At 39.3% G+C, this 9,442-nt stretch overlaps 1 pseudogene; it reads left to right on the top strand.

Moving 5' to 3' along the window:
- The first annotated feature begins 631 nt into the window (after positions 1-631).
- On the top strand, positions 632-3,247 carry LOC106973076 (tubulin alpha-1A chain-like; annotated as a pseudogene).
- Positions 3,248-9,442: the final 6,195 nt, after the last annotated feature.

The following is a 9,442-nucleotide window of genomic DNA, read 5'->3' as shown; positions in this document are numbered from 1 at the left end:
ATAAGGGATTACAAATACTTATAACTGAACAACACTGAAAATACCACATGAGAAAATGGACACAGCAAAAACAGCAATATGAAATCCATAGCTTTAACTGCTCATGTTAGGACACAAGCCTATTTACATCTTAAAATGAGAATAGAAATGAAATAGATGTCAATATTGAATTTCATTTTACAGTACCTTTGTTCAGACTATTTTCTCTTTGTGAATTGGAAACTGTAAATCAGTGAAATGAAATAAAAAGGCAACTATAGAATAGACCATCAGAGGGCACTATTCTCTAACTCCAGAGGAAAAGCCTTTACTCTGAAACAAGGAAGAAGTATTAGCTCTGCAACAGACCCAAGATAGCATTGAGATTTTATCCCTTTATTTTGAGAATGAGACAATTGAGGTGCGGCAAATGACTTGCCCAACATCATACAAATTTTAGGACTAATGTCAGAATTAGGCACTAGTCTCCTGACTTACAGCACATCATGATTCTTTGTGACATCAGAGACAGACCTAGACTTTCCTATGGGCGTATGCTAACAAGCTCTTTTCCACTGGGATTTCCCTGCTATGAGATGTACACCTGAAGCTGCTGAAACTGCTGTCAGGAAAGGTAGGCAAAGAGGGATGGAGAGACCAGGACCTGGTGGCATTTGAGCGCCCAATAAACTGTGCTTGAAATAGTGCCACCTCTTGGATGTTTTGGTTATGCAAACCTGTGTAATTCCTTTCTATTTAAAGCCAGCTGGTACAGGGTTTTCTGTCACTTGCAACCAAGAATCTTGAATATGGGAAGCTCCTCTGCTTTGTCAGAGGGTCAATGGAATTCAGAACATGTGATTTATTTTGGAAAGAGAGAGAAAAAAAAGGTTCTAGGTAACACCAGGACTGGATTTGCAAGGTGATAACTAAGGATAGAAAAACATATGAGGATATTCTCATGTTTCATTTTCCCCCAGAAATGTTAGTTCCTAAGTTGTGGATACAATTGTTTTTTTTTTCTCTGCTGAATTCTTGGTTACATTCTTGGAAGCTAAACTATTTCAAAGACCATTAAGAAAATATGCTGGTAGCAGGTAGTTGCATGCTTTGTGATCTTTAATACAATAGTGTCCCCTGACTCTCTATGGTTAAAGAGTAGGGAGTAAAAATACCGAACAGTTGATGTACTTTGCTTTATGTGGATTATCTCACTTCCACCCCGTAGCAACTCTGCAAAGAAATCTCATGTCTCTTTTACAGATGCAATAGAGACAAAGAAGTTATGAACTAACGTCATCCAGTTAGTATGTATAAATATTAGGATTTGAACTCAAGTCTGTGCTCTTGCTTTATGCTAGATGTGCTTGTATCCCATCTGAACCCAGACCTCACAAATTTCCTAGGAACTTCAGAACATGATACTTCTGATTGAGATGTTAGCTGTTAATCATCTTTCATTAAGAGGGCATGATGAGGCATGTTCTCTTACATTGACCCCCTAAGAGGCCTGCTGTAAGAAGCAACAACCTCTCCTTTTCCTGTCTGCTACCTGCTCAGCAGCCGTAAAGCAGCAACTATGCACGAATTTATCCCCATTCATGTTGGCCAGGCTGGTGTTAAGATTGGCAATGCCTGTTAGGAGTTCTATTGCCTGGAATACGGCATCCAGTCCAATGACCAGATGCCAGGTGACAAGACCACTAGGGGAGGAGATGACCCTTAAATACCTTCTTCAGTGAGACAGGTGCTGGCAAGCACGTTCCCAGGGTGGTGTTTGTAGACCTGGAACACACAGCCATTGATGAAGTTCACACTGGCCCCTACCTCCAGCTTTTCTACCCTGAGAAGCTCATCACAGGCAAGGAAGATGCTGCCAACCTGAGGGCACTGCACCGTTGGCAAGGAGATCAGTGACCTTGTCTTGAACCGAATTTGGAAACTGGCCAACCAGTGCACAGGTCTTCAGGGCTTCTTGGTTTCTCATAGCTTTGGAAGGGGAACTGGTTCCAGGTTTACCTCCCTGCTGATGGAACATCTCTCTGTCAATTATGGCAAGAAGTCCAAGCTGGAGTTCTCTATTTACCCAGCCCTCCAGGTTTCCATTGCTGTAGTTGAGCCCTACAACTCCATCTTCACTACACACACCACCCTGGAGCATTCTGATTGTGCCTTCATGGTAGACGATGAGGCCATCTATGACATCTGTCAAATAAACCTCGATATTGGGGCATCTGGGTGGCTCAGTCAGTTAAGCATCTGACGTCAGCTCAGATCACGATCTCACGGTTCGTGAGTTTGAGCCTCATGTCAGGCTCTGTGTTGACAGCTCAGAGTCTGAAGCCTGCTTCAGATTCTATGTCTCCCTCTCTGCCCCTCCCCCATTCATGCTCTGTCTCTGTCAAAAATAAACATTAAAAAAAAGTTGTGTGTGTGTTTTTAAACCTGGATATTGAATGCCCAACATACACTAACCTGAATAGTTTGATAGGTCAAATTGTGTCCTCGATCACTGCTTCCCTCAGATTTGATGGAGTCCTGAATGTTGATCTGACAGAATTCCGGACCCCACATCCACTTCTTTCTGACCACACATGCCCCTGTCATCTCTGCTCAGAAAGCCAACCATGAGCAGTTTTCTGTAGCAGAGATCACCAAGGCATGCTTTGAGCCAGCCAACCAGATGGTGAAATGGTAAATACATGGCTTGCTGCCTGTTGTACTGTGATGATGTGGTTCCCAAAGATGTCACTATTGTCAATGCCACCATCAAGACCAAGGGCACCATCCAGTTTGTGGACCGGTGCCCACTGGATTCAAAGTTGACATTAATTACCAGCCTCCCACCATGGTACCTGGTGGAGACCCGGCCAAAGTACAGCAAGCTGTGTGCATGCTGACCAACACCACAGTCATTGCTGAGGTCTGGGATCCCCTGGACCACAAGTTTGACCTGATATATACCAAGCATGCCTTTGTTCACCAGTATGTGGGTGAGGGAATGGAGGAAGGAGAGTCTTCTGAGGCTTATGAGGACATGGCTGCCTGAGAAGGATTATGAGGAGGTTGCTGTGGATTCTGATGAAGGAAAGGGTGAAGAGGGAGAGGAATACTAAAGTTAAAAATGTTATAAAGATACTGCTTTTACAGGGAAGCTTCTTCTGTTTTAAGAATAAAGGTTGCACTCATAACTGGTGAAGAAATTGAATCAGTTACCAAAAATCTCCCAACAAATAAGATTTCTGGGCCAGATGGCTTCCCAGGGGAATTCTACCAGACATTTAAAGCAGAGATAATACCCATCCTTCTCAAGCTATTCCAAAAAATAGAAATAAAAGGGAAAATTCCAGACTCATTCTATGAAGCCACCAGAGACCTCACAAAAAAAAAAAGGAGAACTACAGGCCAATATCCCTGATGAATATGGATACAAAAATTGTCAACAAGATACTAGCAAATCGAATTCAAAGCATATAAAAAGAATTATTCACCATGATCAAGTGGGATTCATTCCTGGGCTGCAGAGCTGGTTCAAAATTCACAAATCAATCAATGTGATACATCACATCAATAAAAGAAAGGATAAGAACCATATGATCCTGTCAATAGATGCAGAAAAAGCATTTGACAAAACATAGCATCCTTTCTTAATTAAAACCTTCAAGAAAGTCATGGTAGAAGGAACATACCTAGACATCATAAAAGCCATATATGAAAAGCCCACAGCTAATATTATCCTCAGTGGGGAAAAACTGAGAGCCTTCCCCCTGAGATCAGGAACACAACAGGGATGTCCATTCTCACCACTGTTGTTTAACATATTGTCGGAAGTCCTGGTGTCAGCAATCAGACAACAGAACAAAATAAAAGGCATCAAAATTGGCAAAGAAGAAGTCAAACTTTAAGTTTTTGCAGATGACATGATACTTTACATGGAAAACCCAAAAGACTCCACCAAAAGGCTGCTAGAACTGATACATGAATTCAACAAAGTTGCAGGGTGCAAAATCAATGTACAGAAATCGGTTGCATTTCTATACACCAATAATGAAGCAACAGAAAGAGAAATAAAGATATAGATCCCATTTATAATTGCACCAAGAACCATAAAATACCTATGAATAAACCTAACCAAAGTTATAAAAGATATGTAGGTTGAAAACTATAGAAAACTTATGAAGGAAATTGAAGAATACAAAGAAATGGAAAAACTTTCCATGCTCATGGATTGGAGGAACAAATATTGTTAAAATGTCAATACTATCCAAAGCTATCTACACATTCAATGCAATCCCAATCAAAATTGCACCAGCATTCTTCTCGAAGCTAGAATAAGCAATCCTAAAATTTGTATGGAACCACAAAAGACCCAGAATAGCCAAAGTAATATTCCGGAAGAAAACCAAAGCAGGAAGCATCACAATCCCAGACTTTAGCCTCTACTACAAAGCTGTAATCATCAAGACAGTATGGCATTGGCACAAAAACAGACACATAGACCAATGGAATAGAATAGAGAACCCAGAATTGGACCCACAAATGTATGGCCAACTAATCTTTGACAAAGCAGGAAAGAGTATCCATGAGGAAAAAAAAAAGTCTCTTTAGCAAGTGGTGCTGGGAGAACCGGACAGTGACATGCAGAAGAATGAACCTGGACCACTTTCTTACACCATTCACAAAAATAAACTCAAAATGGATGAAAGACCTGAATGTGAGACAGGAAACCATCAAAACCCTGGAGGAGAAAGCGGGCAACAACCTCTTTGATCTCAGCCACAGAAATTTCTTGCTCAACATGTCTCCAAGGGCAAGCAAATCAAAAGCAAAAATGAACTGCTGGGACCTCATCAGGATAAAAAGCTTCTGCACTGCAAAAGAAACAATCAACAAAACAAAGGCAACTGACAGAATGGGAAAAGATGTTTTCAAATGACATATCGGATAAAGGGTTAGTGTCCAAAATCTATAAAGAATTTACCAAACTCAACACCAGAAAAACAAATAATCCAGTGAAGAAATGGGTAGAACACATGAATAGACACTTTTCCAAAGAAGACATCCAGATGGCCAACAGATGCATGAAAAGATGCTCAATGTCACTCATCAGGGAAATACAAATTGAACCCACACTGAGATAACGCCTCACACCGATAAGAGTCACTAAAATTAACAACTCAAGAAACAACAGATGCTGGCGAGGATGTGGAGAAATGGGAAACCTCTTGCACTGTTGGTGGGAATGCAAACTGGTGCAGCAACTATGGAAAACAGTGTGGAGATTCCTCAAAAAATTAAAAATAGAACTACCTTATGACCCAGCAATAGCACTACTAGGTATTTATCCAAAGGATACAGGAGTGCTGATTCATAGGGGCACAGTACCCCAATGTTTACAGCAGCACTTTCAACAATAGCCAAATTATGGAAAGAGCCCAAATGTCCAACTGATAAATGAATAAAGAAAATAAGGAATACTTCTTGGCAATGAGAAAGAATGAAATCTTGCCATTTGCAACAATGTAGATGGAACTGGAGGGTATTATGCTAAGTGAAATAAGTCAGAGAAAAACAGATATCCTATGTTTTCACTCATATGTGGATCTTGAGAAACTTAAGACCCCTGGGGGAAGGAAAGGGGGAAAAAGGTTACAAACAGAGAGGGAGGGAGGAAAACCATAAGAGATTCTTAAATACAAAGAACAATCTGAGGGTGGATCGGGGGATGGGAGAGAGGGGGAAATGGGTGATGGGCATTGAGGAGGGAACTTGGGATGAGCACTGGGTGTTGTATATAAGCGATCAACCACAGGAATCTACCCCCAAAACCAAGAGCACACTTTACACCCTATATGTTAGCCAATTTGACAATAAATAATATTAAAAAAAAAAAAGAATAAAGGTTGAGCTCTGATCAGTTAATTTGTATGTAGCAGTATATACTCTCGTATATAATTACTGACCTATGCTTTAAAACACAGCACTCTGTTACAGATTCAAGCTGTCCGTTTCTCTGATAGGTTTGAATACAAATATTCCCTGTCTTAAGTGAAAAAAAAAAAGGACACGGTGATAGCGTAATGTATTCAAAAGGTATAAAAAAATGCAGTTATTCAGTAGATAACCACAGTTTGAGAGACAGTTTTGCTCAAAAGTTCCTCTCTAAATAATTTTTACCCACTTTTTTCCCCCTGTTTTAGGTATAACACGTGAATGTATAAAGAGAGGTCATCTTAAGTGCACATCTTGGTCACTTTAACATATTAATAACCATGAATCAGATTAAGATGCAGAACATGTCTAACACTGTCGAAGTTTCTTTCATGCCTTTCCATTTGGTGCTAGTCCACTCCTGCCCAGCAGCAACCACTGGTGGGGTTGGATAATGGTTACTTAGTGTTGTCTGTTCTTGAACTTATAAATTGAGTCATACAGTATCTGGTCTTTTTTTTATATTAATCTGACTTCTTTACTCAACATGAGATTTGTAAGATTCATTCCTTTTGTGAGTAATGGTTCTTTCTTTTCTATCCTTGTACATTACTCTTTTTTTAAACTGAGGTATAATGACATGTAATATTATACTAGTTCCAGGTGTATCATTTCATATAAATACTGAAAAATGATTACCACAATGAGTCTAGTTAAATCTGCCACTAAACCTAATGACAACATATTTTTTCTTGTAACAAGAACTTCTAAGTCTGTTCTGTTAGCAACTTGCAAACAGGCAATATAGTATTATCAACTATCACCATGCTGTATCACCATTACATTCTCAGTTATTTTATAACTGGAAGTTTGTACCTTTTGACCCCCTTCACCCATTTCTCCCAGCCTTCACCCCCTACATCTGGAAACCACCATCTGTTCTCTGTATCTATGAGTTTGTGACTGTGTGTATTTAAGACCCTCCATATAAGTGAGGTCATACTGTATTTTGTCTTTCTCTGACCTATTTCAGCATAATGCCTTCAAGGTCCATCCATGTTGTCACAAATGGCAGTACAGTAAGTCCTTGGATTACGAGTAACTTGTTCTGTGAGTTTTCCACAAGACAAGCAAACATTTCTAATAAATTTTAACTTGATAAACGAGTGATGTTAACTTGCAATACGAGTAGTACATGATGCTGAATATCACATAATCACAGCTGAGCCAATGGTTCTTGAAATTCGCGTTGATATACAAGTGCTTTGGATTACAGGCATGTTTCTGGAGCAAATCATGCTTGCAAACCAAGGTTTTACTGTATTTTCTTCTTTTGATGGCAGAATAGTATTCCATTGTGTATGTATATACCACACTTGGTTTATTCATGCATCCACTGATGGGCACTTAGGTTGCTTTCCTATCTTGGCTATTGTGATAATGCTGCAGTGAACGTGATGGTAAGGGGATGCAGATCTTTTTAACTTTCTTCAGTTATATACCCATAGAATTTCTTGGTCATATGGTAGTACTAGTTTTAATTTTTTGGGTGACCTCCCCATACTGTTTTCAGTAGTGGATGCAAAAATGTATGCTTCCACCAATAGCACACTAGCAATATCTCCTCTCCACCCTCTTGCCAATACTTCTTTCTTTTTGGTAAGAGTCATTTTAACAGGTGTGAGGTGATATCTCACTGTGGTTTTGATTTGTATTTCCCTGATGATTAGTGATGTTGAGCACATTTTCATGTATCTATTGGCCGTTTGTATATTTCCTTTGGCAAAATTTCCATGCAGATCCTCTGCCCATTTTTCAGTCAGATGGCTTTTATGGTATTGAGTTGTATAGTTTGGATATTAACATTTCATCAGAAGATTTGCAAATAGTTTCCCTCAGTAAGTTGCGTTCTCATTTTGCTGATGGTTACTTTGCTGTGCAGAAGTTTTTTAGTTTGATGTAGTCCTAGTTGTTTATTTTTGCTTTTTCTGCCTTTGCTTTTGAGGTTGAATCCAAAAAATCATCACCAAGATGAATGTCAAGAAGATTACCACCTTTTTTTCTAAGAGATTTATGCTATCAGGTTTAACATTCAAATATGTAAGTTGTTTTTGTCTTTTGTTTTTGTTTTTTAGAGAGAGAGAGAGAAAGCACATGAGCATGGGAGAAGGGCTGAGAGAGAGGGAGAGGCAGAGAGAGAGACAGAGACAGAGAGAGAGAGAATCTAAACAGGTGCCACGCATTGTGTGGAGCCCGATGAGGGGCTCAGCCCCACGACCCTGGGATCATGTCCTGAGCCAAAATCAAGAGTTGGATGTTCAATTGACTGAGCCACCCAGGTGCCCCTGTAAGTCATTTTTAAAATTGGAATTGACATACAAATGTTACATTAGTTTCAAGTGTACAACATAGTGATTTGACCACTCTGTACATTATGCTGTGCTGACCACAAATGGAGCTCCCATCTGTCACCATACAATATAATTGACTATATTCCTATTCTATACCTTTGATCCCAACGATTTATTCATTCTCTAAGTGGAAGCCTATACCTCCCACTTAATCTTCACCAATTTTTCCCATCCCCCAGCCCCTTCTCCTCTAGCAACCATGTTTGTCTTTTATGTTTCTGCATATTTGTTTGCCTGCTTGTTCATTAGATTCCACATATAAGTGACATCATGGTATTTGTTTTTCTTTGCCTGACCAATAGGTCACTTAGCATCATTTAGCATAATACCCTGTAAGTCCATACATATTGTTGCTAATGTCAAGATCTCATTTTTTCTGATGGCTGAGTAATATTTCAGTGTGTGTGTGTGTGTGTGTGTGTGTGTGTGTGTGTGTGTGTATGTGTCCATTCATCATCTGTTCCTGTATCAATGGACACATAGGTTGTTTACATATCTTGGCTATTGTAAACAATGTTGCAATAAACATGGGGGTGCTTATATCTTTTCAAATTAATGTTTTCATTTTCTTTGGGTAAATACTCGGTAGTGGAATTACTGGATTATATGACATTTCTATTTTTAACTTTTTTGAGGAAACCCATACTGTTTTCCACTGTGACTATACCAATTTGCATTCCCACCAACAGTGCACAAGGGTTCCCTTTTCTGCACATTCTAACACTTGTTATTTCTTGTCTTTTTTATTCTAGCCATTTGAACATGACTAAGGTCATACCTCATTGTGGTTTTCATTTGCATTTCCTTGATGATTAAGGATGTTGAGCCTCCTTCCTGTTTCTGTTTGCCACCTGTGTGTCTTCTTTGGGAAAGTGTCTATTCAGGTCTTCTGCCCATTTTTTAATCAGACTTTTTGTTTATTTTGGTGTTGAGTTGTATAGTTGTATAAGTTCTTTATATATTTTAGACATTAAACCCTTATCAGATATGTCTTTTGCAGATATCTTCTACCATTTGGTAGGTTGTCTTTTGTTTTGTTAATGGTTTCCGTCATTATGTGAAAGCTTTTTATTTTGGTGTAATCCCACTGGTTTATTTTTGCTTTTGTTTCCTTGCTGAGG

This window comes from Acinonyx jubatus, chromosome B2 (genome assembly GCF_027475565.1).
Source record: "Acinonyx jubatus isolate Ajub_Pintada_27869175 chromosome B2, VMU_Ajub_asm_v1.0, whole genome shotgun sequence".
In the NCBI taxonomy this organism is placed as follows: Eukaryota; Metazoa; Chordata; class Mammalia; order Carnivora; family Felidae; genus Acinonyx; species Acinonyx jubatus.
Note: the sequence above shows the minus strand (reverse complement) of the source record. Positions and strands in the feature narration are given on the sequence as shown.